Here is a 25,426-nt window from a genome sequence, read left to right on the forward strand (position 1 = left end):
AAATATTTTGTTTAAGTTTTCAGAAACACTTCTAACCTTCTGGGGGAAGCAGTCCACTTCTTAAAGTAAACTTCTAATGAAATGTAAACTTTTTTATATATAAAATTCTCACATAGCTCAAGAGTGTGATTAGTACACAGAACTTAGGTAAATTTATGATTTATTATCAAGTACAGATACAGGGAAAACCTTGGTACTTAACCTCATGTTGTTTGTAGTTTGATGGCTAGAGAAGGAACACACATGAAAAAGGAAATATTGTAGGAACCATTTATCAGTACCAAAAAAGACTATTTCTATAATGTTCTACCTATCTTCCTTCTACTATAATTTTCTAGTCACATCTTAGCTCTCATCTGTGGTTTGGAAAAATCATATTCCTGATCCAGGGGAATTTAAGAAGTTAGTTGGCTGGTAGCAATGGGACTCAGGGTCAGTCCATCAGTGAGGTCTGTCAAGCTTTGAACTCAGACCCTCATTCTGATAGATGGATCTGCCTTTTGCCTTGGGACTGACCAATTTCTCCTTGCATCCTGGTTATCTGCTCTGTCAGCCTCATGCCCCATTTCCAAAGTTAAGGAGATTACAGTCATCCCCAAACCAAAGCTGGATACTTGCTTCCTGTGTCAATCTGCCTGAGGCCACCTGCCCAAGATCTTCCCACAAGGTATCTGGCACCAGAATACCTGTGATATAAACCCAATTTTTAGGTTGAGAGGTGATGTTATTATAATAATAAAATATAATCAGCAGATACTTTTGCTAATTTCCAGGAGACAGAATGTGGGAAAGAGGGACACTTGTCTCATTGCAGAGTTTTGATTTTTTTTTTTTACCATATGCATATAGTATTTTAAAATTAATCTAAAATAAAAGAAAATTGAAATAGCAACAACTTGAAAAACCAAAAATATGGTATTTTTCCAGCAGAGAAATGTCTGAATATTACCTCAAATGAAGTACCTGATCCCAAGATCCCCAAGACAGCAATTCACACAGAGGAAGCAAGGTAAGCTAACCCTTGATTGCAAACTGAGGTTTTCACGTTATACTTGTATATCCAGTGAGCTAGACGCTGGGAGGGTGGACTCTAAGATTACCTACAGCTTCAATGTGGTTTGTGAGTCAACGTGAGAGCAAGAAATGTGAGAGAAGAATGTATAAGAGACTGGAAATTTGTCCCAAAGCCCACGTGTGATTTGAGGAGAGGAAAAGATTTCTAGGCCTGTCTTCTTAGCTGCATGGATACAAAGAGAAGACTGTGGCCCTGCCTTACTTTTCCAGTGCTTTGGAAGGAAAATAACCTCAAAGAACTATTTTTACATCTGTATAGTCTTTCAGTCCTTTTTAATACTCTACCCTGTGGTACTCTATAGTCTGAGATAGAAGGCAATGTCTATATTCTAACCCACCCTTAGGAGAGGGGATAAGGAAGGAAAAGGGATTTTTAACTTCCTTTCTAGGAGGTAAAGTGATTGGATAGATGAGTCCATGATGGGGGAAGAAACAGATGTTGAAGAAGATAGGATAATAAGAGGTGAGGGTGATTAGGTAATGTCAGGTGGATTGTGGAGAGACAGGAAGTCATGAGGAAGAGATTGGACTTTTTACTTTTAGTTTCTTTATTCATTCAATAAAATTTCCTAGGTCCCACATGATGCCAGGCCCCAGTTGGTGCTGAGGTGACAATGATGAACAATGTAATCCTTTGCACTCGAGCAGTCTATATTCTCTAGGGGGAAATAAAGTAGTAAAGAGGCAATTAAAATAACATATTAGTGCCATGTCTGGAGCAGATGGAACTGTGCCAGGAAGACATATAACCTACTTCTGGGAGGCTAGAGAAAGGAGGGGACACTTGAGAATTAGTACTAAGGAGCTCAACCAGCAGAGTAGCAAAAGGCACTTAGCCAAAGGACCATCATGCAGAGAGATCAGGAGATAAGCATGGCATATTAGAAGACCGGATTACCTTCGGTTTGTGTGCAGTGTGACCAGGGAAACAGTGAGTAATGAGACTGGAAAGATCTTAAGAGCTAAATTGCCAAAGGCCTCGTATGTTTTATGTTAAAGAGTTTAAAATTTGTCCCAAGAGCAGTAGAGGCCACTGACTGGCTTTAAGTAGAGAAGTGACATGATCAGTTTAACACTTTTAGAGTCACCTCTGTCTGGTATGGAGGATGGGCTGGAAGAAGGCAAGAGTAAAGGCGCAGAGATCAGATAGGAAGAAACCGGTAATCTAGGCAGGAGACAATGGCTACTTGCAGTAAAATTTTACTTGCAGTAAAATCATGCTATGGCAGATGTATTTGAACTCTTCTGTTGCATCTCCAGATCCCCTCTCTACCTTTCTGGCTGCTACACAGGCCCTTGGGAATGCTGCCCCACATGAGTTACATGACTTTGTCTTCCAGCTCCCAGTTAGATGTAGCCCTTTCAAAGGAGAGGCCTGTAGGTGATCAGAGGAGAAAAAAGGGTGAGGTCGAGGTACTGACTCCCCCAACACCCAGATTCTTCCCAGTTTGGCCACTGCAGTCCACCGGTGCCCCATCTATATAGCTCTCCTCTCTGGGTCTGGCAACCACTCACTCTTCTTGCTGCTTCTGGCTGGGTACTAGGCTCCCAAGGCATGGCATTACTCTTATGGCTCCCTTCAGCCCTGCACAAGCCTTTGTAAATAGTCTCATTATTAAACTCTCCTCAGATTACATGACTTGAATGTACGACCCGTTTTCTGCTGGGGCTCTGACTGATGAGCAAGCAGAGAGTGAGAGTAAATCAATATAGGAAACCATAAAATGGTTATATTGAAAGGATCCTGTGTGAGACAGAGTATAGGAGAGGGAGCAGTTGCTGATGAAAATTCCTATAGATCATACATTTGACAGATGTTTCAAAGATAGAGGCAAGGCAAGAAGGCTTGTTGAAGAAATGTGGTGTCAGGAAGAGAAGGAGTCACAAATGCTCCTGCCACTGAATATATGGAAAAGATGGAAGTCACCCCTGACAATGTTCTTCCTCATATTTTTGGCCAGAAGACTGGCTGTCAGTTTTGGGTAGTTGCAGAAGGCTCTATTACTGTGAAGGCGTTTTATAGTTTTCAATAATTTGCCTGTATTGCTTTGAAAAGCCCAGAATTCTATTTTTGCCCATTCTTTCCTCCTTTCCCCCAGTAATAGAAACCCAGAAATACTTTCCAATGACTTCTTGCAAGTTCACCAAGGGGAATATCTGCACAGAGAGCGGGTCGGGCAAACTCTTGTTACTGGCTGACAGTTTGGCTTGAATTGGGCGGAAGGCAAAGCAAGCCAAGTAGCTTTCTCTGCTTTTTCTCTTCTATATTCATACTTGAATCTTGGATTGTACTTTTCTGATGGAAAAAATAAGTCAGTGCTAAGGGAAAAAGCAATGATAAGAGCTTGAGGAGGTGATGGGGTCATAGGGCAACCTTGGCCCCTCTTACTTTAGCTGCACTGGCAGGCGTCCAAAGGCAATATGAGATTCTCGAGAAATGGAATCCTAGACGACAGACGGACCCTACGCCCAGCGCTATGGCGCATGATGGTGCTTTTACCCCTGACCAATCTAGATCAGCATTTTCACTAGTAGGAAAGATACTAGTAGCAATGAAAGTGTCTAAATAAATAAGATTCGCAACAAAATCCTTAAACATGTACACCTGTGCCTATGTATATGTATGATTAATTCAATCACAAAACTAATAACACAACCACAAAGCAACAGTAAAGAGATGAGGACAAATAACCTATTTTAACTCCTCAATCAAAACTGTTAAAACAGACGTGCGCATAAACATCATTTAAGTCACGATCAATTTTTCATGTTGTATAGGCCAATTATTTTGTTAACAAGTGCAAGAAGCTTTTATCAGGAGATATAAAAGTGCATTATTACCCTTCTTGTCTTACAGTAAATGTTAAAGATTCTTAAGATATTTTCTCAAGATATTTTCTTTCTTGAGAGGAAAAATTTTGTTGCCCCTAAATCCATGTTATCCCTTAGCTCAAAAAGAAGCATTGTCATATTGACTTGAGCGACAGAAATAGAGGCAAGTTTGATTGGAAAGGGGGATTCTCTGGTATTCCAGGGCCGCATTCGAGGTGGCATGATAGACGTCAAGATACTGTGTGCACATATAAGAAAGGAGCTTCATTTCTTCTGTGTGTGCATTTGCTTAACCATCACTTGCAACATTGGCTCGTGGAGGCCGTTCCTTGTGTGAGCTTGGTCTGATGGGAACCTCACATCTCTACCTCAGCCAAGGCTATCGCTGTACGTTTCAAACAAAAATCAGATAAAAGGCTCAGATTACTAGCTAGTGTCTTACTAAATGTCAGACATAGTGCTAGGTCTTTACATACATTGTCTTATTTGATCCATAGCAACAAGTTCACAGTATCATTCCATTTTGTAGGTATGAAAACCACATCTCACAGAGGTTACATAACCTGGCTTAGGTTACCCATGCACCAAATGGTAAAATTCAAATTCATCTCTGGGTGACTGTACATTTCATATGGATGGAGCCCTGAGGGTATTTTCTGGGTGTAGATATTTAAGTTTACTTAGACTAACCTTATATTTTACATGAATGGGCTGTGTTTAGAGGATTTGAGATTGAATTTGGGGGGTTTGCTTTCTTTAATTATTTTAGAATTTTTATATTCTGGTTTGATTGTTAAGAGCCTGCACAAACTATTTGATATCATCTTCTAGACTGAGTTTTGACAAAGAGATTCAATCTAGGTATTGATAGAACCAATAACTTTGAATCACATCATTATAGTGGGTATATCAGATTGTGGAGAGCATCAGCATTAGGTAGAAAATAAAACTTCAGATGAGAAAGAAACAACAATTGACTATATGAAAAGAAATGTAAACTTGTATATTTCTTGAAAAAGATTAACATTCCATGCTACATTTGCCACCAGAGGGAGTCATATGAATACCATAACATATGACAAAGGCAAAGGAAAAATCTTTAAATGTTTTCTTCCAGCTCCATTGATATTTCAACTAGTATTCAGAATTTGGCAGAACTGGTATAGCTATGGGAAAGAGCTTACACATCTCACTATAGGATTGAAAACAGAAGAAACATCTTGCTTAAATTAGTCATGCAGGGTGAAAGATAAACCACAAAACAAACTAATAGACAGATTCCAGATTTCAGCAACAGGGGCCTAACGTTAAAAAATCAAGCTGTGATCTCTTTTGTTCCAAGAACCACTTTCTGCTATTACCAAAACATTGTTCTAAAAAGAAAAATCCCTGGAATCAACAATTTCATTGATGTTTCATTAACCACATTTCATTTATCATTATATTGCTTGTGCCAAGATGACTGTGCTTTCTATTGTCAGTAAATAAAATAAAAGTGCACTGAAAAGAAACTCCATAGGTAGAAAAACTCAGTATCTAAAGGCAATTTTATGTACCTCAGCTCTCTGTTACCTAGGCCAAGATTTTCTCGGTTGGGGAAAAGATGGATTGTTTAGTAACTGGTCGGTTTGTAATCCAATTTATTTTATGCCTAAATTTAGATCAGTCAACAGTGTTCACTGAAACCTACTGTGTACACAGCTCTAAATTGTCTATTAAAATCAAGATTCAGTGATGATTAGTATTACAAAGATGAATTCTGAAGTGATGTTTAATGCCTTGATATAGATCAATAGTTCTCAAAATGTGGTCTCTGGATCAACACTACCACAACTGTCTAGGAACTTGTTCAAAATACAAATTCTCCAGTCTCAGTCCAGATCCATTGATTCAGAAAGTGTAGAGGTAGGGGCTCAGCATTCTGTTTGGACAAGCCCTTAGGGATAATTCTGTTGTACACTTAAAGTCAAGAACCACCGATAGAGATCTGTTATGTATTTTCTTGAAACCAAGTCTAGCAGCTTACACAGATTGGAACATGTGCTTTTTGTGTTCTATTATATAGTTACTGCCTTATCCATAAACTAAATTTAAATACAAAAATTGAATGATTTTGGGAAAATCACAACTTTTTGTAATACCAAATAGTCATAGAGTAAAGTAATTAATTAAAAGATAAACACATTATTAGAAAAGCATGAGTAAACAATATGTGCTTTCCATCACGTGGCAGAGGAATTTGTTTTTTTCTCTCTCTCCACAAGTATTGTTTTTGCCTAAAGATCACAACGTACTGATTTTTCCATTTATACTTTTGAGATTAAATGATAGTTTAGGAACTTGGAAAGAAGATGGTCTAAAAACACAAAATTTGCAAGGGTAAAGTAAGATTTGCCCAGAAAACTTAGAAACAAGGTTCATATCACAAGATGATTTGAACTTTGTGTTTCATGTGCTTTTTTCTTGTCTGAATTTTTTTATGAGATGAATGAATTACTGTGCAACAGAAAAAAATATTTTTTTTAGAAAAAGAGTTTTCAAATCAATCTCAAAAGTCCAGTTGAAGAAGTAACTTGAACATGACAAAATAAGCCTGGTTTTTACTTTGGTTTACATAATAAGTACCGAATTGCTGGTGTGATTATTTTTGTATTATAATAAAAACAGTGGCTGTTTCAGATACAGCCAAGCACAATGCAATCAATTAGATTATAAGTGGATGGTCTAATCAATTCTTTGTGATTGATCTACATGAATGTAACTGGTTTCACTGAATTGGTCTTAAAGGTTGACCTGGATCATTTTGTTACAACATATATAGGGCATAAAATAGTAAGGACACCAAGAAAATACAATTGCAAAGGTTTATTTGATGCTCATCCAATTAGATGGGCACATCAAACTAATCTCCCTCTAGTTATTTGCTTTCCTTATGTACAAAGAATATGTCAAGATGAATTCTTTCTCCTGGTTGTGAGGAAAAGTAAGGTTATATACACATTTGCTGATGATTGGACAGATAGATAAATGCCTGAATTTTCTGACCCTTTTGTAGAAAGTATTGAGAGTTATTCATTTTTCTTCCTGCTCTTGAAATGGCCAGATTCACATAATAGAAGGCAAAGTATTGACCTGGCAACCATCTATCTATAGTAAAACTTCTGAAATCTGGAAAGTTGCAGAATGAGGTCACAATAAACTTTCCATAACTCCTCTTAGGGCTCAGAATTATAAACTGCTGATTAGTCTTTTGAGATTATTCTCATGATTGTGGATGGTCATTGGTTGGAGTTATGTGAAGTGCGTATTGTTAGGGCAATGCAGTTCCCCAGCGAGAAATCATGGGCTTCCATTGTAGAATTTAACTTAAATATTGTTCTGGGTATATTATCCTAAGTTTTAAAAAAACATTCAGATTGGAAACTCAGAATTTTATACAATAATGCTTAAAAGAAAGAATGTGCAAGAGAGTTTAGTAAACAATATATACATATAAATTATCATAATTCATATGAACTATGATTGTTTTCAACGTGTTTCAAAAACCCTATATTTATATTGATTTTTTTAAACACTTGAGAAAAAGGATTAGTTTTGAAACTCCTTGATAGTTATCTAAAGGTGCCAGTATATTCTGAAGATGGTGACCATTGGTTTTTGAGTCAGGTTTGAATTGGAATCTCTACCGTGTTTAATCTGTGTGGCCTTGGCCAAACATTTTAAGGTTTTTTTGTCTCCTGTTCCCATTGCTTCCTCCATAAAATGGGAATAATAATAGTTCATCCTTCATGGAAGGGTTATATGTGATGATGCAGGACAAAAATACAGCTACTTTTTCATTAAGTATGAGGAGATATCTTTTGTGATTTCCCAAAATGTGAAGAACTAGACAAAGTTAAGTTTTTGACTTTTGACTATATAAATAATGCCTGAGAGCATCCCTCTTGAAACTTGAACACAAATGATTTTTATTAATCTTTCATTTTATTTAGTGTTATTGCTTAGTGGTAAGTGTGTTCTAATTCTAGGGCAAGAAAGCCATCTCAGATGAAGAGGTTCCCATCCTGATGACTACAATTATGCAGACTTTTGAAAATCCCAAGAATACTATTGCATTTGTCATTCTAATTTCCAGTTAAAATGTTTGTGAATCAATAAGAGAAAGTTCCGGAAATGGAGAGAGCATCTTGGTTTTTCTTCAATAGTACCTACACTGATTGAAATTTAGCATATTCTTTATGTTTTAGTTTTAAGAAAGATTGTTTTGTGGCTGCTAAATGAATGTTGTTGAAATTAATATAAACATGAACTTTATTTTGTCTTCAAAACTAAGAGATGTTTAAGGAAGATGTGATAATTAGTAAAACTGTGGGCACTAAGCCATCACTGGTAGTGATTTAAGGGCCACAGAGGTAGACAATCACCTGACACAGCTTGCTTAAGGAAAGAATATTAAGCAGCTGGAAGCGGTACTATGATGTGGTTTTTTTCCCCTCTCTTAACAAGAAAAGAAAGCAAGGAACAGGATAGAGGATTATCCCTTCATATAGTTTAAAAGGCAGAAAATTTAATTCCTCATTACTAAAAAGATATCTTTCAATATAAGAAAATCCTTGCAAAATGGGGAGGGTAGATGTATTATGATAGGAATATCGCCTTAATTCTCTATTTCATTATTTTAGAGTAGTATTTATCTCTCCATAAGATCCTATTTTTGCTGTGCTGTGAAAATTAGCTCAGATTCAAATATCATAAAAAAGTTAACTATCCAAGGGAAAATAAAGCAATTCTTAAAATTTATTTTGGACAGATGGTGTTGCAAGGTGGGGGTGAGGCTAATGTGTTAAACATTTTTTTTTATTTTTTATTTTTTTGTTAAACATTTTTGTTATAAACATCTTTCACAATATTTGAAAAACAGTTTATTCTAAAATTTAGTATAACTCTTATTTCCAATTTGGTTTTCACTGTACTTTTGCTTGATTAGGAGAAAAAAAGGACTATAAATGAGATAGATGTTAATGATTTATGAAATCCCTGGTATCAAAGGCTAAGGCTACCGTCCCACTGCCCCCAAGCTTCACATACATTGAATTAGGAGGTCTTTAATGGTGAGTCATTGAATTTACTGACTTTCTCCTGTGGTTTTAAGGCTTTTGTTTTCAAGACTAATATTCAGACTAACTGTTCAGCCTACAATCACAGGTTAGAGTAACCTAACATGCCCTTAACTACTTTAGAACCACACTCTAACCAGTGAAGCAACTTGCTCATTTTTTAAATGTTCATTTAGTAGCCATTATTTACCAACTGTCCAAGCATTTACTACATCCTTTTATCTATCTGCTTCTCATTTCCTTTAAAAAGTGATTTTGTCTTTATAAATAATCTAATTTCTCAAAAAAGTATAATTTTTCAGTGATAGATTTAAGTTTCAGTGTAGTCTGCTATTTATAAATGTAAACAAGGAGTTCTATTGTTAATACAATGATTGGAAATAAAAATAGTGTTATTATTATTTTCAATAATACAACTCCCAACGGTACAGAGGCTTTTTCTACCCATTATGTTTCAAAAAGTTTTTCACCAGTTCTAGTTTCTACTGTTGTTTGGGAGAAATTACTGTAGTTTTGCTTGTATGTTTGGTCAATATTAAGATAATTATTACATCATATTTTAAAATAATTTTACACATAGAAACACATATATTATTATTGTTGTTGTATATCCATTGCTACTCCTCCTTGTGAGCTGGTGCATGTACGCCTGTGTGGACAAACAGAACCAATGATACAAATTTATATTGAAAAATAGATTATCTTGTATAGTCCAGGAAAACTTTTTTGTTGTTCTTCTTAGCCTGGTATTAAAGAACATAAATGCAACCATCTTGAAAACAGTACCTGAAATATTTCAAATTTTATAACGCCATTTTGTCAATCCTTCTTACTCTAAAGAAATTTGAAATTAACATTGATTACAGATGGTGATGTGCTAGTAAATGTTCAATAACCAGCTCTCTTGGAAAAAAAGCCTTGAGTAGTAGTTGTGCTGATTTCCAGGATGTAAATACTTTCACCTAGGCTGCTATCAACTACCAGCTTGACATCACCTAATGCTGAGTGTGAAGAGATGCACATAATGTTTTTTGAAACCAGTGTGACCCAGCTCCAGGCTCCCCATGATTGTACTTTTGTTTACAATCCCATTTATAAATATAGTCACTTGACCTAATAAAAGCTGAAATTTTAAGATTGTTTTAAATGAAGTTTTAAAAAAGCCCCAATAAATTCTGTTACATGTTAAATTTATATATATATATATATATATATATATGTATGTATTTTTTTCTTTTTAAGAGAAGTAAGACCAGAGAATGAACTGAGTACTTCAAATAGATGATTGTTGCAGGAAACTGTGCTAGAACAAATCCCAGGCATCAGAAATAGTGCCAGGTAGTCAGAGACATAAATTACTCCAAATCTTTTTTCATCTGGAGAGCAATCCCTCCAGGTTAACATTGAGTTTTATTGCTGCTATTTCTAATATTTGCTATCTATAACAATGATGAGTAGAAAACAGCCCTGTACTGTGACTTTCATGATTTTGAAAACATAAAGCTTTATTTTGTTCATAGAAAGGGTACTGTAGAGTAGTGCTCCCCAAACTACAGTTCACAAATTGGTGTGGATCTGAGAATTGTGCGTAACTGTTTTGTGATAAGAAAAGTGCAGAAATTGAACTAAGGGTTTAGGAGCTTTTGTAGCAATTTGACGTTGCTGGGACATACAAGTTCACTACCCACAGACTTACAAGACAGGGCTATACTTGCTGAACAGGGAATAGGCCAGTTTGGGCTTTAAAGGTTTTTTCAGAGGGTAATTTGTTAGCTCTGGCTATGATGAAGGAGTGAAGATGAATTTTGAAAGTATATCAATTGTCTCATTGTGTATAAAAGTTAAAAATAAAGTAAATATCCCTGAAGAAGCAAAGCATGCTCTCCCTTCGGGAACATTTACTTGATGTTCTCCCCTCTGCTCACATTCCGACCAAGCGTTCAGCCTACAGTCTGAACCCACTAGCTACCCTCTGCCAAATCTTTCCACAGCTGGCTCTTCCTCATCTTTTGAGATTTCAATCAATACCACAGTCCAGACGGTCTCTTCCCTTATTTCAGTGACTCATCATGTGGCCTTCTTTTACATCTTTGTGGCTCATACCACTATCTGAAATTATCTTGGTTATTTGTTTACTTACTTATTGTCTCTTTTCCTTTCTGCTAGAAGGCAAGCTTCATGAAAATGGGAACCTTGTATTTCTTGTTTGTGTCTGTATTCTTAAAGCCAGTATTCTGGGTAAGATCTTAACATAACAACAGGTTCTCAATAAATATCAATTTACTGAGTGAGTGAGTGTGGGGAGAACTATTTCACTTGTACTGGCAACACGGAGCCACTTGAATTGGCAATGATGAGACCAGGAGGAGATGTCTCACCAAAGATGAATAAGCCAATAGAGGCCCTTCTATCACTAATAAAAGTGTTCACCTACAGAAATGAGATCTGTCTCTCAACAGATAGATAAGCTCCACTTCCAATGCCATACGTAATCACCTCCCCCAATCTTCTGAGATCTCATTCAATGAGTTCACTGATCCATTTTTCTTTTGAGAAGTCCAGTGCATTTCATGCAGCCCATCTGAAAAAATAAAGTATTTGTCATAGAACACAAGTTTTTAACCAGGCATCTATCAATGCCGTGAAATCACATGCAAACTTAATATGTCCTTTTTCTTTTTTAAAAAAAAAAGGAAAATATCATAGCTATCATCAGATTCTAGGTAGATCCGTAATTCCTAAAGATTAAGGATTTCTTTTACATGAACTTCAGAAAACTTAAGCAGGAAAGGCTCAGAAATAACATACAGTCTGTGATATTTTGGCAGCACTTTATAATACAAAGAAGAATGTAGAAATTTAAAAAAATACTAATTTCTATGCAACTATTTTTGGATATGTCTAGAATTAAATTCTCCATCATGCTTGTAAGAAGATTGATAAAGAAAGTTAAGTGGCAGCTTCTCTGAAGATAAGGTGCATTCTGCGATTAGTTATTTTGATAAAACAACCTAATCGATGAAGCTTACTGCATTGATTTTAGATAACTCAAGAGATATCAATAAAAATCATATGGGATTATTTTCTTGATAGGTGAAATTTTCCCCTATTAAGTGTTCTGAGAGCTCTTATCATGACTAATGGCTGAAATCTGTCACACTTGATTTTTAGTCTACTTTGATTCTGATCAAAGGGTTTATTTGAACATTGTTTTTTTGTTTGTTTGTTTGTTTGTTTGTTTTAAAAAAGGCCCTGAATCACTGACATGATTTATCACTGCATGTCCACTATTTAATTTCCAGTTTAGGATGCATTAAATAGATTTAGATGTAGATTTCATGTAATTTATTTTATAAACAGAGGTGCTTTACCTTGTGTCATTTAGACATACTCAGTTTTAATCTATTTTAGATTATTGAAAATATCACATATGCCAATTTATGTCATCTCATTTTAACCTTTATAATGAAGAATAATGAAAGTGTCACTTTGAGGGACACCTGGGTGGCTCAGAGGTTGAGTGTTTGCCCTCAGCTTAGGGCATGATCCTGGAGTCTGGGGATTGAGTCCCATGTCGGGCTCCCTGCATGGAGCCTGCTTCTCCCTCTGCCTGTGTCTTTGCCTCTCTCTCTCTCTCTCTCTCTGTCTCTCATGAATAAATAAATAAAATCTTTTTTTTTCTTTTTAAAGAAAGTGTCACTTTGAAAAATCTACTTTCAGTGTATAATATTTTGCAACTACAATTGCTAGATGTTACTAGACTGGCTGTTATTGCCTTCAACATTATATTGTTAGATGGATGAATATACAAGCATATATTTTTCTATTTTAGTATGTTGAAACACATATAATACACACATATATCCTCTATGATATTTTTTTCACAAGATACTTACCTAAGTTGTTGAGGTCACTCTGAACACATAGTTGATAATATTATGTGAGTCATGTGATAAATGTGAAATATTTTAGAATTTCATAGCTTTGCTCTTTTAATTTTCAAGTGTTTTATGGAAGCCTTCTAGCATTCTAGTGTGGATTCACAGTTCATGTAAGACCAATATGTTAAGAACTCATAGGAAAAGTTTAGGAATTCCTGTGTGATTTTGATACTCAATGTATCAGAATGAAAAGATTAAAATGTAATTAGAACAATTCTGATATCTTTTTCTTAGTCATGGCATTAGCAAGTTTTATATTCATTCTTTCCAGGATATATTATGTAAAATCAAAGATGTATCTTTTCCAAAAATATAAGAAAAGCTTTGAACATTCCCGAGGCTACTCTAATTTCTTCCATGTTTTTCTTAAAATGAAGCAATTGAGAGACCTACTAGAAAAAGTCATTACATGCCTTGCTGGCACAAAAATGTCTTCCATTATGTCAAGCACTTATTATCTTGTGAATCATAACAAAAATCAGTTACTATAAAGAGGTGTTCCTGACCACTGCTGCCCTATTTTTTTGGTGTTGGGGCTGGGCCTTTGCATAAAATATCAGATGGTATTGAAGTAGTGGCTGCTTTCTGATCAGGAAGAGTATCATCTACAGAATGGAGCATAACTCATAAACTGATAATGAGATCTACTCTTTTTCTATGGGTCCTAAAGTTCCACAGTTAATTCTATTGCCACAATATTACAATTTGTACTGTTTGAACAAATTGTATGGTTTGAATCTCTTTGGGGTCTATATGCTTTCCCTTAAAATATGTTTTTTTGATTGTAAAAATATCCTACAAGAAACAAGATTTATTTTTATTATCAGAAAAAGATCACCAATTAAGACTATTTGTTTTTAAAAATTGTTTTTATATAGAGGATACCATAGTCCAGTGTTAAATAATGGGGCAGGTTAATTGCCAGCTTTGATTCAGACTGTCTGGATTTGTATTGTAGCTCTGACCCTACCTAGTCAAGTAATGTAAAAGATTATATAGTCTCTCTTTGCCTCAGGTTTCAAGTGAAAAACAGAAATAATAATCCGTACCCAGAGGATTGTTATGATGATTAATCGAATTATTACATAATAAACAATTTAGTCCTGGTACATGGCATGTACTTGATAAATGTAAGTTATTAAATGGACATTATAACAAATGTAGTTCATATAGGAGCTTTTTACAAGAACATAGTTTTTATGTTCAAAAACTAGTTTGCTAGTTTTTATTTTTGGTAGGTTGAATTGAAACAGGTATTGAAAAGACTATTAAAAGGCTGCCAATTGTAATGTACATAATTCTTCAGTTTTTGCCTAGGAAGTGACCAAGAAGTCTTGATGGAGAATCTATTTTGATTTTTTTATTGAGATGTATTTGACAATGAAAATTGTACATATTTAAGGTATATGATTTGGTTATTTGATATCCATTCACACTGTAAAATTATCACTACAATCAAGATAACTAACACATCCAGGACCACCTACGTGGCTTAGTTAAGTGTCTGACTCTTCATTTCAGCTCAGATCATGATCTTGAGGTTGTGAGATCAGCCCCTCCACTCAGTGGGGAGTCTGCTTAAGATTTTTTCTGTCCCTTTCCCTCTGCCCATCCCTAAAAAAAAGATAATTAACAGATCCATAATTCAGATAGTTACCATTTTCTTTCTTTTTTTAAGGTAAGAACACTTAAAATCTGCCTTATTAGTAAATTTCAAGTATACATTAATTATCATTAACTATAGTTACATTGTTGTGCGTTCTATCTCCAGAATTTATTCATCTTACATAACTAAAACTTTGCATCCCCTGATGAACACTTTCCATTTTGTCCCTTCCCGTTCCCTTTCCCTGGTAACCACCATTCTACTATTTCCATGGTATTGACTATTTTAGATCCCACATACAAGTGAGATCATGCAGTATATGCATCTGGATTATTTCCCTTAGCATAATAACCTCTAGGTTCATCCATGTTGTTGCATGGCAGGATTTCCTTCTTTTTAAAGTGTAGTAATATTCCATTATATGCATATATTACATTTCATGCACTGACAGACATTTAGGTTGTTACCATATCTTGGCTATTGTTAATAACGTTGAAATGAGCATGAGAGTGCGGATATTTCACCTGGATAGGATTGCTAGATCAAAAGTAAGTACTACTATTTTTAGTTTGGGGAAAACTTCCATACCATTCTTCATAATGGTTCTTCCAAATTACATTCCCACCAACAGCTTACAAGGGTTTTCTGTTCTCATCCTTGGCCATGCTTGTTATCTTTTGGTTTTCTCTTAGTGACCATTCTAACACCTATGAAGTGACATCTCATTGTAGTTTTGATTTGCATTTCCTTGATGATTAGTAATGTTGAGCACCTTGTCATACACCTGTGGGGCATTTGTATGTCTTTTTTTTTTTTTTTGAGAAGTCTATTTAGACTCTTTGCCCATTTTTTAATTGGATTATTTGTTTTTTTGTTATTGAGTTGTATGGATCCATAGGTTGCCTTTTCACTCTATTGTTTCCTTTGCTGTGAAGAAATTTTTTATTTATTGTTTGGTTGGTTGCTTGCTTTTCTTCTTTAGCTAGGACAAAAGAAGAGATGATTTATTGTACACGTTACATTTAGCCACAACTGACAACAGAACTAGCCCAGAATGTCATAGGCCAACAGCAAAGACCATAAAGAACTATTTTGATATGAACAAGGTGGGTCTCTCAGAGGTGGTTATGGTGATCATTTGGGGATAGATGTTCAAGATGTATCGAGAGAAATTCTACAGAGTAGCATACCGTCCAACAATTTCTACCTGTGTCCTGGACCTTCAGCTTTCTATATTTCTGCTCCTGGGGCTTGCATGGGTGCACAAGCTAATGGTTTACTTGGACCTCTGCCTCAGCTTCCTTTTGCACTTCAACTTTCCCATTCTCTTCTTCCTCTACTTGATTCTCATGGCATGGACATTTCTAAGAAGATAGAGCTAAGGTTGAGAGCCATAGAAAATTTTTAGTTTGTAGTTACTATTGCTTTTGCTGCCTGTGCTTTGGATATCATATCCAAATATCATTGCCCAGAATAATGCCAAGAAGCTTTTCCTCTATGTTTACTTCTAGTAGATTTACAGATTTAGGTTTTATGTTTAAGTTAAATTTTGCAATAATTTTTAAATATGGTGTGAGATAGGGTTCAATTTTATTCTTCTGTATGTGGCTACCAATTTACCCAATACTATTTATTGAAGGGACTATCCATTCCCCATTTTGTGTTCTTGGCATTCTTTTTAAGGATTAGTTGACTATAGATGTATGGATTTATTTCTTGGCTGTCTATGAATTCATTTTTATTTTGCAGAGCTATTTCAGGGCAAGAGTTTTTTGCGTATGGGAGAATTTTTCTTAAAATAAATTAATTCTGCTCCTCCTACTACAAAAAGTAATAGTTTGTGTTAATAAACTTCAACACACAGATTTACAGTCACTTTTTTTTCTATTCACAAGTCAGACCTTACTTGAGTTGAGTTCATTGACTATGGGGAGAGACGCTCTCCTGTAACATTTTTATCTCATAAGCAGCAGGCAAATGGTGAGGCTCAAAAAAACTCGCAAGTGACAAAAGTGTCCTTAAGCTGATTTTTCTGGGGAGAAACTAACTTCTCAAACTTTCCATATTTCTCATTACTAAGCATGCTCTGTAGAATTGTTTCATTCATTGAGAGTGTTTATGAATGAATTTCTGCCTATATCTACACATTGCTCTATTTTAAAAAATGCATAAGGGAGGACGTGCTAAATTTTCTCTGACTGATAAACCCACCCAAGGAATGTTTTTTGATCCTTATACTTGCTATGAGGAGGAATATTATGTTTGCTGGGCACGTTTTTATAACTTTTAAAGTCACTATAGTAACATTAGGCAGCAACTGGGGCTGGAGCTAGTTTATAACACTTACTGGGTTTTCTTTTTTGCCTAGACCTATCTACAGTTTCACGCAAAGCAAATATATATGGAACACTTAGTATGTGCCAAGCATGGTGCTAGATACTGGCAACATAAAAATAAGTAAGACATGATCTTCTTCTCCAAAAAAGAAATAGTTTAGTGAATAAGACAGACTTGAACAGAGAAGTTACAATACAATATAGTAAAGTCTGTGATAGAAATAGAAATAAATAGCTAGCTGTGCATTCGCAGTGGAGGGCATCCCGTAGGAATTTGACAACAGAAATGAGGAATAAGGACACTGGAGACAGAGGAACAGCATGTGCAGACACATAGACCTTTTCAGGATATTGTCTTCTGGGATGTATAAGGGTGGCTGGAAATAGGACAGCAGTAATTCAATGAAACAAATTATATGGATTTTTGTCTAAAGATGTCCAAGTCAGCCACTGAGCAAGTAGAGAAGCAAAAGCTTTTAACCAGAGATGATCAGATTTCATAAAGAAAAATTTGACAGAAGTTCTGCAAACAGGGGGTAGGCAACGTCTAAAATTCTATCTGTAATTTTAGAAAAATATGATTGCTGCCTTCATTGTTGAAAAAACAAACTCTCGCTCCCCAACCTCCGATCCTTTTAGAGATATTTATTTTAAGGGGCGGGAGGGGGAAATACACCAACTTAAAGCTGGAAGAGGCCCTAGGAGATGTGTCTGGTTTACTTGCTTTGTAGTGCACATGAGGAAACAGATTTAGGCAAGAGTTGGCCCAAGAGCCAGGGCTGTAACTTGATCTGCAGTGCTTTCTGCCCCACCAGTCTAGTTTGTTCTGGTTTGTGAGAGCAGATCAAATTGGGAATGCTGCTCAGTTCACCTGCATTATGTGTACAACAGAAAATTTCATTAGGACAAATGGATAGTTAAATGAATTCTGATATTCCTGGAGGGAAAGAATGGAATAAAGTTTTATTTGATTTGGACTTGATTTATTTTCTCTACACCATCTTCAGCATGAAAGTGATTTGTTTGACAATGGATTCACATTGTAAAATCCAACTTTACACACAGACATAGCACTTAGAAACATACTGTATATATTAATATACATAGACTTGCAACTATTAGTCATCTGCTCTGTTTTACATGAATATGAGAATCATTTTTCTTTCCTATATTCTCTTTACAAACTAAGCCTATTATAAAATACCCAATCCCCAAGCTACTCATTCAGAATCTTGCAATATATTATAGATATTTTGAACAGTTACACTGAATAGAAAAAATAATGTGGCAAAAATTTAATCTGCATTAGTTAACAAATGTGGCTAATCTCCAAGGTGTCTATTCTCAATATTAAAGAATTTTTAGCATTTTCCCAGAAAATCTATTTTTGAAGTTATCTATTTTAGCGATCTAATAAAGTTGGCCCTTTTTACACTATTTAATTTGAGCTTTATAGATTTGCTGCTAGAGAAAGCAGCTAGGGAATTCATATTGCTTTAGCCAAGGAAATGATCTCCAGAGGATGAGTTTTATCTTCTAATTCAAAGAAGGATATATTTCTAATATAAAAATTTATCCCCAACATATCCCCAACATAAAACATTGCAAATAACCTTGGAGATGATTAAATTTCATTTGGCTCTTTGTTGCAAACATATGTGGTAAGGCCATTTTAAGTATGGAAAAAAGTTCATTAAAATGAGTCTCTTACTTAAAGATATGTAACCTCTAAGGGCTTCTTCATGGAAAACAACGAGTTGACCTGCTGACAAGAAATTGAACTGGCCTTAGCATGGGAACTGTGATCATTTCAGTCCTTGAGCCACTAAATGCAGATCCCTTCACACTTGCCTGGCTTTTATAATCAGATCAAATATCCTTCAGTTTGGATTTAATGCCTTGAACTGTTCACGCACACAGATGGAATAGAGGTTTCAGAAGGTCGTTAGATAATTTCATTATTGTAGATGATTAAAATGTATATTTCTGAGCCACTGTAATTTCTCTGAGGGCTAGAATTATCTAGATTGGTGTTTATTTTGCTACATTCTAGTTCGTCTTGTGAGCCTACATAGTGTGAATCATGCTGAAGTAAAGGCTACTACTCTCCAGACATACACTGTATGATACAGGCAAAACTTGGGTCATGCTGAAATCCAGCATGTCGTATTCCAGAAATAACCTGTCTGGTTAATTTTCAGAATGGATTCCCTGAAGTGAAGTGTATGTTCATTCACTCCTTAATTTATTCAACAAATATGTATTTGTTAAGCTCTGAGTATTTGTTTGGCAGGATTCTAAATGCTGGGGTACAGGAATGAACAAAACAGTGGAAAGTCTTTATCAAAAGAAACTTTTTGTTATAGTGAGGGGAAATAGACCATAAGCGAATGAATATATAAAATGGCAGGTGGTGAAAAGCGCTCTGAAGAAAAATAGAGCCGGGTGAAGGAGATGGAGGCTGGGGGGTGGTGGGTGTGCTATGTTATGTGGGATGATCAGAGATTTCTGATAAGGAAACAATATAAGCAGAGGCCTGAAGGAAATGAATTAGGTCTAAGCAGAGATTTGGGCATAGTGATTACCAGGCAAAGAGAATTGCAAGATCAATGGCTGGCCTGATTATGTAGTATTATTTCCACTTTCATGGAAAAAGAGACTGGGATAAAGAATAGTAACCATGACAGAGAACTGGTGGTGGGTTGTGCTAGGATTTGAACCTTGGTCTGCAGAAATATGTGTAGAATGCGTACAGAAGATTTAGCTATATCTGGGGAAGGAATATTCTAAGTAAAGCCAAGGCTCTTAGGAGAGCATGTCTTTCCTGTGTTGCAAGAACAGCAAAGAAGTCAATGAGGCAGGAACCACAGGGATCTAGAAGCCCTGCTGGTGGCAAGGGGTGGGAGTGGAGAGGCGAGCAGATCATGTAGAGCCTTATAGGCTATTATAAGGGCTTTGGATCCTATTCTAAGTGAGGATTTAAGAAGAGTAATATGATTTTACTTATGTTTTCTGAAGATACTCTAGCTGTTACAGCTAGAGTAACTCTAGCTAAGAATTTTCTAGTATTCTCTACCTGAGAATATCTTGAAAAGGTGGCAAGGGTGCTAGTAGGGAAATAACGAATAAGCCATTGCAATAGTCCAGATTAGAGGACGATTACTGTGGCTTGTTCCAAGGTAGTGGTGGAGAAAGGGATGAGAAGTATTTGTGGAATACTCCTTGAGGATGAGCCGTCAAAATTTGCTGGCATATGACAGCAGATATTATAGTGAGGTTCTAGTAGAAATATCATGATAATTATATAGTCAAAGCAAGAATGTTTTGAATTGGTTCACTGCGAATAAAGCCCACATTCAAAATCTGCATTTCTTTAACTTGAATGCTTCCAGCAGCTTCCTGTTAGTACCATTTTCTATTTGACCTAAATAATGCTGCCTAGAAATTACTCACGGAGCCTTCATTTATACCAAGAAGGCATGATCAACATCTTAGACTCCTGCAAGATATATTTATGGAACATTGTATATCAGTTTTCATTGCAGCAAACTCTACTGTGTTTTGTTATTTTTAGATAATGAAGTCATCTCAAGCCCTATTATCCACAAGACAGAATCTGGTCTTTTGGTGACATTTTAACTAACTCAAGCATTTATACTCACAATAAAGACATAGTGTGTTATTATTAAGGAAGGGGTAGGTGACCCTGCCAATTTAAGAAAGACAAAAATAGCAATTGGGAAAATATGCAAATGAGAGTTCCTACCTAAGATATCTGAAAGAAACTTGTTTTGAATTATTAAATTATGTATTATTTCACTGGGCCATTTGTTTCCTATGTTCTATTTCTCTTAAGTCAAAGTTACTGCATCATGTTAGGCAGAGTAAAAAAAAAATCTCTTCAGCATTTTTTCATTTATAGTGATATATACATTAGCTTATTAATTAAAGGACATGAATTATATGCATGTATTTCAAATCCTGTACCTTATGAAGTTAAAATAGCAAAGATTGCTACTTCTTCATGTAGCCTCAAAGTGGCAGGTAATCTTGTCTCTTGTGGTTATGTTCAGAAATAATGAGACATTTGGATGGAGCTACTTGGCAGTCTCAGGCTTAAAAAATAGATAAATTTGGATTGAATATTAAGATTTGTGATCTTTAAGTGGATAGCTGCTTGAAGTCATGGAATAAATGGAACCTCCTGGGAATGTGTGTAGGACAAAATAGTGCCTAGCACAAAACGTCAGTGATACTACTGTGTAACGAGCAGGTGAAAGTAAAGGAACCATTCAAAGCAGCTGAGTAGTAAGTGAGGCCAAAGAATAAGGAATGAGATCCATGTAGACACATTGGAGAAATGTTAGGAAGCAGGGAGTTATCAGTGTTAAATATTATGAGGGAACAGAAAAGACAAGGGCTGGAAATAATATATTGGATTTAGTAACTAGATCTTACTAAGAATAGTTTCAGTGGTATGCTAAGGATTTAGTGAATTGAAGAAAAAGTTGGTGAGAAAATGAAATCAGAATATAGACAGCTCTTTCTATGGAGAAGGAGAGAAATAATACGTGATAAACTGGAAGAAGTAAGGGCATGAATATTACCAGCTAAAAGCTGGGATCCCATGGAGAGGGAAGGGTGGAGAAGAGGAGACTAGTTGTTAGAGCAAGGTCCTATGCAGAGATGTCATGGAGGGCATTGAGAAGAGAGTTTTTGTAGGAGAAGCCTTATTCCTGTCAATACAAAAGTAGAAAAAACAGGATGTGTGGGGTGGAGGTAGATTTTCAGGAAGTCTGGAGAGTGGAGAGTGGGGAGAGAAGAAGCCTGGGTTTAGAGCTGATAATCTCATCTTGTAGCCTTACCAGTGCTGCATTTGTATCTATGATGCAAATAAAGACATTTCTATTTATTCGAAACTAATTGATCAAATTTTGTTTTCCTTATCCCCAGCCCCAAACTGGATACCTACAGTGTATTTGTGAAGATTTTGTCATGTGATTTTAGTTATGTGTTCTTAGCATGTGATAATGTAGTCAGGAAACTGGTGGAATGGAAATATCAACATGATTATCCTGCACATTTTCATAAAAGGAAAACTAGTAGGCAAGCATATCCAAAACAGCTTTTTAAATTTAATTTTGAAAAATTTATTGTAGTGACAATTAAGTTTGCTTGGGGAAAGAACACTAATATTGAACCAACTATAGAGTTTATGTTCTGGCAGAGTGAGTCAGAATAATTTTTGTTTCATGGAGGAACCATTTGAGAGATAGAGAACATATCTCAGACTTTTCCAGACAACTCAAGGCCTGAAGTCAAACTAGATTCATTTCCTTTCCCCCATCTGAAGTGTCCCAATGTGTAAGACAGAGTCATTATTTAGGTAAAAGACTGTGATGCTTTTCACAGGATAAAATTTCAGTAGCTAAATTGTTTTATTAAGTGATGTCTAGCTTCTATTTTGTTATCAATTTATTGTGTAGAGATGAACTGCCATGTAAACCGTGCTTCTGAATGTTTTGGATGTAAAAGCAGAAAGAGCAATAGAGACAATAGAGTTAAAGTTCCTTTAACTTTCCACTTTCTTCTCTTTTAGTGAAAAGGAAGATATAGCTAAATTGCACTGTTAAAAGAAGAAGAAAGAAAGAAAGAAAGAAAGAAAGAAAGAAAGAAGAAAGGAAGGAAGGAAGGAAGGAAGGAAGGAAGGAAGGAAGGAAGGAAGAAAGAAAGAAAGAAAGAAAGAAAGAAAGAAAGAAAGAAAGAAAGAAAGAAAGAAAGAAAAAGTACTGTATGTAGGCCAAATAGGATTATCTTCTTAATGATGCTAATGTGAATTACTTTTAATAGGATTTAATCTCATGGGGCTTAGAGTAATAGAGAAAGAATCATCTCAGCTATTTAAACAAAATGTGCCTAAGTGGTATATAAGGATTCCAAATAAAATATTAGCATTCTATAGGTAAAGCATTTACTGGATATGATTAAAACTCATCATTCAAAATTGGAAATTATATTCCCATTAATATTTAATTTCTTTATATCAATTTATTTTTTCTTTAGAAAGGGTAGGGAGCATTGGCTAAAATGTTTATACATGGCACCATCCTATGCAGCATGATACATTGGAGAACACTTTTTATGAATCATTTTCCAATGAGGGCCCTGAAAATGGATGAAAGATTCATTGGATATTAGTATAAGAACATAGAATATGGGGATCCCTGGGTGGCGCAGCGGTTTGGCGCCTGCCTTTGTCCCAGGGCACGATCCTGGAGACCCGGGATCGAATCCCACATCGGGCTCCTGGTGCATGGAGCCTGCTTCTCCCTCTGCCTGTGTCTCTGCGCTCTCTCTCTCTCTCTCTGTGACTACCATAAATAAATAAAAATTAAAAAAAAAAAAAAGAACATAGAATATGATGAAGATGGCATTTCAAAACATCAAAAAAGATAATTTAAGAAATGATATTGTAACAGTTGGACTACTTGAGAAAAAATAATATCAAGAACTTCCAGATAAATTAAACATTATATGTTTATATGCACATATAAAAATATGTATATATGTACATATATAATTACTACTAAAATACAGAACAATATCTACATAATCTTGGGGGTGGAGAAGACCTTTCTAAGCATGATTATCACATCAGAAATCATAAAGAGAAAGACTTGAATATTTGACCCTGTAAACTAAAAGCTTCTGCTACCAAATACCATAAAACATTGAATACAAATATCATAATGAGAAAGAATAGTTGCATTATTTATGGGAGATTTAGTATTGCTAGTATATAAAAGGCTTTTTAAAAAAATCAGCCTTCCCCTTAGAAAACAACCCTCACAGAAAATTGGGAAAATACCATGAAAAAGCAAGTCATGAAAAAGGAAGTACAAATTGTCAAGAAACAAGACATCATTACTCACCCTTCAAACAACAAATATTTGAAATAACTGATGATAGCAAGTGCCATCAAAGTGAGGGGAACCAGGCACCTTTCCACAGCACTGGTGGTATTCGATGGTGGACACCTTCAGGTCCTCCTTTAATGAAGCAATTACTGATCCAGTTGCTGGGGCCATCTTACCTACAGGGATCCAGGAAGAAAGTCTCATCTAGAGACACATCCTTTCCTTGGGTGGCCCCTATCCAGTGATTGATCAGTGTGGAGGCCTAAATCCCTAGTCATCTCAGCCTAACTCACAGTAAGTCTGAAGAGCCATTCTAGCTCTAGTGGGCAACTGTTTTTCTTGTTTTGTTTTGAGGGCAAACTGATTATGGGGCGGGGGGGGGGAAGGCTTAAATATGGCTTGTCTTTTGATTAAAAATTTGCATTTCTAAAAAAATTGTTGTGTGTAAGAAAAGATGTATTTCTAAGAATGGCATTGCAGCACAATTGATAATACTGGCAAAAATTGTTTAGAACTATAGAGTTATCATGAGGCTATGAAAAATAATACCATGGGAAAATGTTTAATAAAGTAGAAAAACATTGATGATATAATATGTAAAAGTAACAGATTTCTAAGGTGTGTATTCAGCATCATCTCTTTTTTCCCCCAAAGTATTTATCAATTCATACAAAAAAGATAAAAAAGAATTATAATAAAACATTATTATTGATTTTCTCTGAGAAATAAGATTATAAAGTTTAATGTTTTCTTTGCATTCTCTTAGTTTTCTCAATTTTTAGCAATAATTATAAAATGCTTATAAATTTAGAGAAAAAAATCATATATTTTGAAGTGTTTATTTTTAACCCCTTCACTAACTCTTAAGACCTGCCATGGAAACTACTTTGATTCTGATTTATTTTGTTTCAGTAGCTGGAGACTCTATAGAAAAACGCTTCTCTTTGGCAGCCAGTTGGCAACTATTTCCGGTGGGACATCCTGCTCCCCTATTCTGTATATCTTGCATGTGATTGTTTTTTGCAACAACACGACACTCTAGAATCTTCCACAGAGTTTAACAAGCTCAAGCTGACTGCTATTTTGAACCTGTCAAAGGCTAGTGGGTATGGGCTTTATTTGAGAGATAGTCAAAAGACCAGTTAACTAAACATTTCTTCTAGGACAGTGGTTTTTGAAAAGTCCTCTGGGGAGGTTTACCCAAATCTTGGAGCTAGCCAGATAGAGATAGGGCAGGGGAGTGAAGTACAAGGGATAACGTAAAGGTAGGGTCCCAGGCCTCCCCTCTTTCTTCTTCAACCAAAGCAGCTAAAACTTTGATCTGTCTTCTGTGTCTGGCTTCTGAGTTAGGTATAGTTGGAGCAGAGTTATCTTTGGTCTGAAATACTTTGAATGACAGTGTTGTGCGGTCTTTCAGGTCTATCCCTTAGATCACTCAAAAGTATTTGGACTGCATTGGCTTAGCTACCCTTAGAAAGGTCTTCAGTGACTTACAATCTAATATCCAGTTTATTTAAGGGGTGAAATAACGAAATAGTGAATGAAAAACATTTTTACATTTTTCAGAAACACTTTGGAAGAGTATTTTATGTTATTATTCAAT

The 25,426-nt window shown here is 35.6% G+C and overlaps 1 long non-coding RNA gene across 2 annotated transcripts in view; it reads left to right on the plus strand.

Annotated features, from left to right (window-relative positions):
* Window positions 1–25,426, plus strand: part of LOC102155062 — a 50,507-nt gene that overhangs the window by 17,791 nt on the left and 7,290 nt on the right. Inside the window, exons 2-3 of one of the 2 annotated variants that reach the window (XR_005369739.1) lie at window positions 928–1,009; window positions 24,006–24,117. This is a non-coding gene — a long non-coding RNA (uncharacterized LOC102155062). The remainder of the gene's footprint in view (window positions 1–927; window positions 1,010–24,005; window positions 24,118–25,426) is intronic. The other variant, XR_005369738.1, reaches the window with a different exon arrangement.

This window comes from Canis lupus, chromosome 14 (genome assembly GCF_011100685.1).
Source record: "Canis lupus familiaris isolate Mischka breed German Shepherd chromosome 14, alternate assembly UU_Cfam_GSD_1.0, whole genome shotgun sequence".
Lineage (NCBI taxonomy): Eukaryota > Metazoa > Chordata > Mammalia > Carnivora > Canidae > Canis > Canis lupus.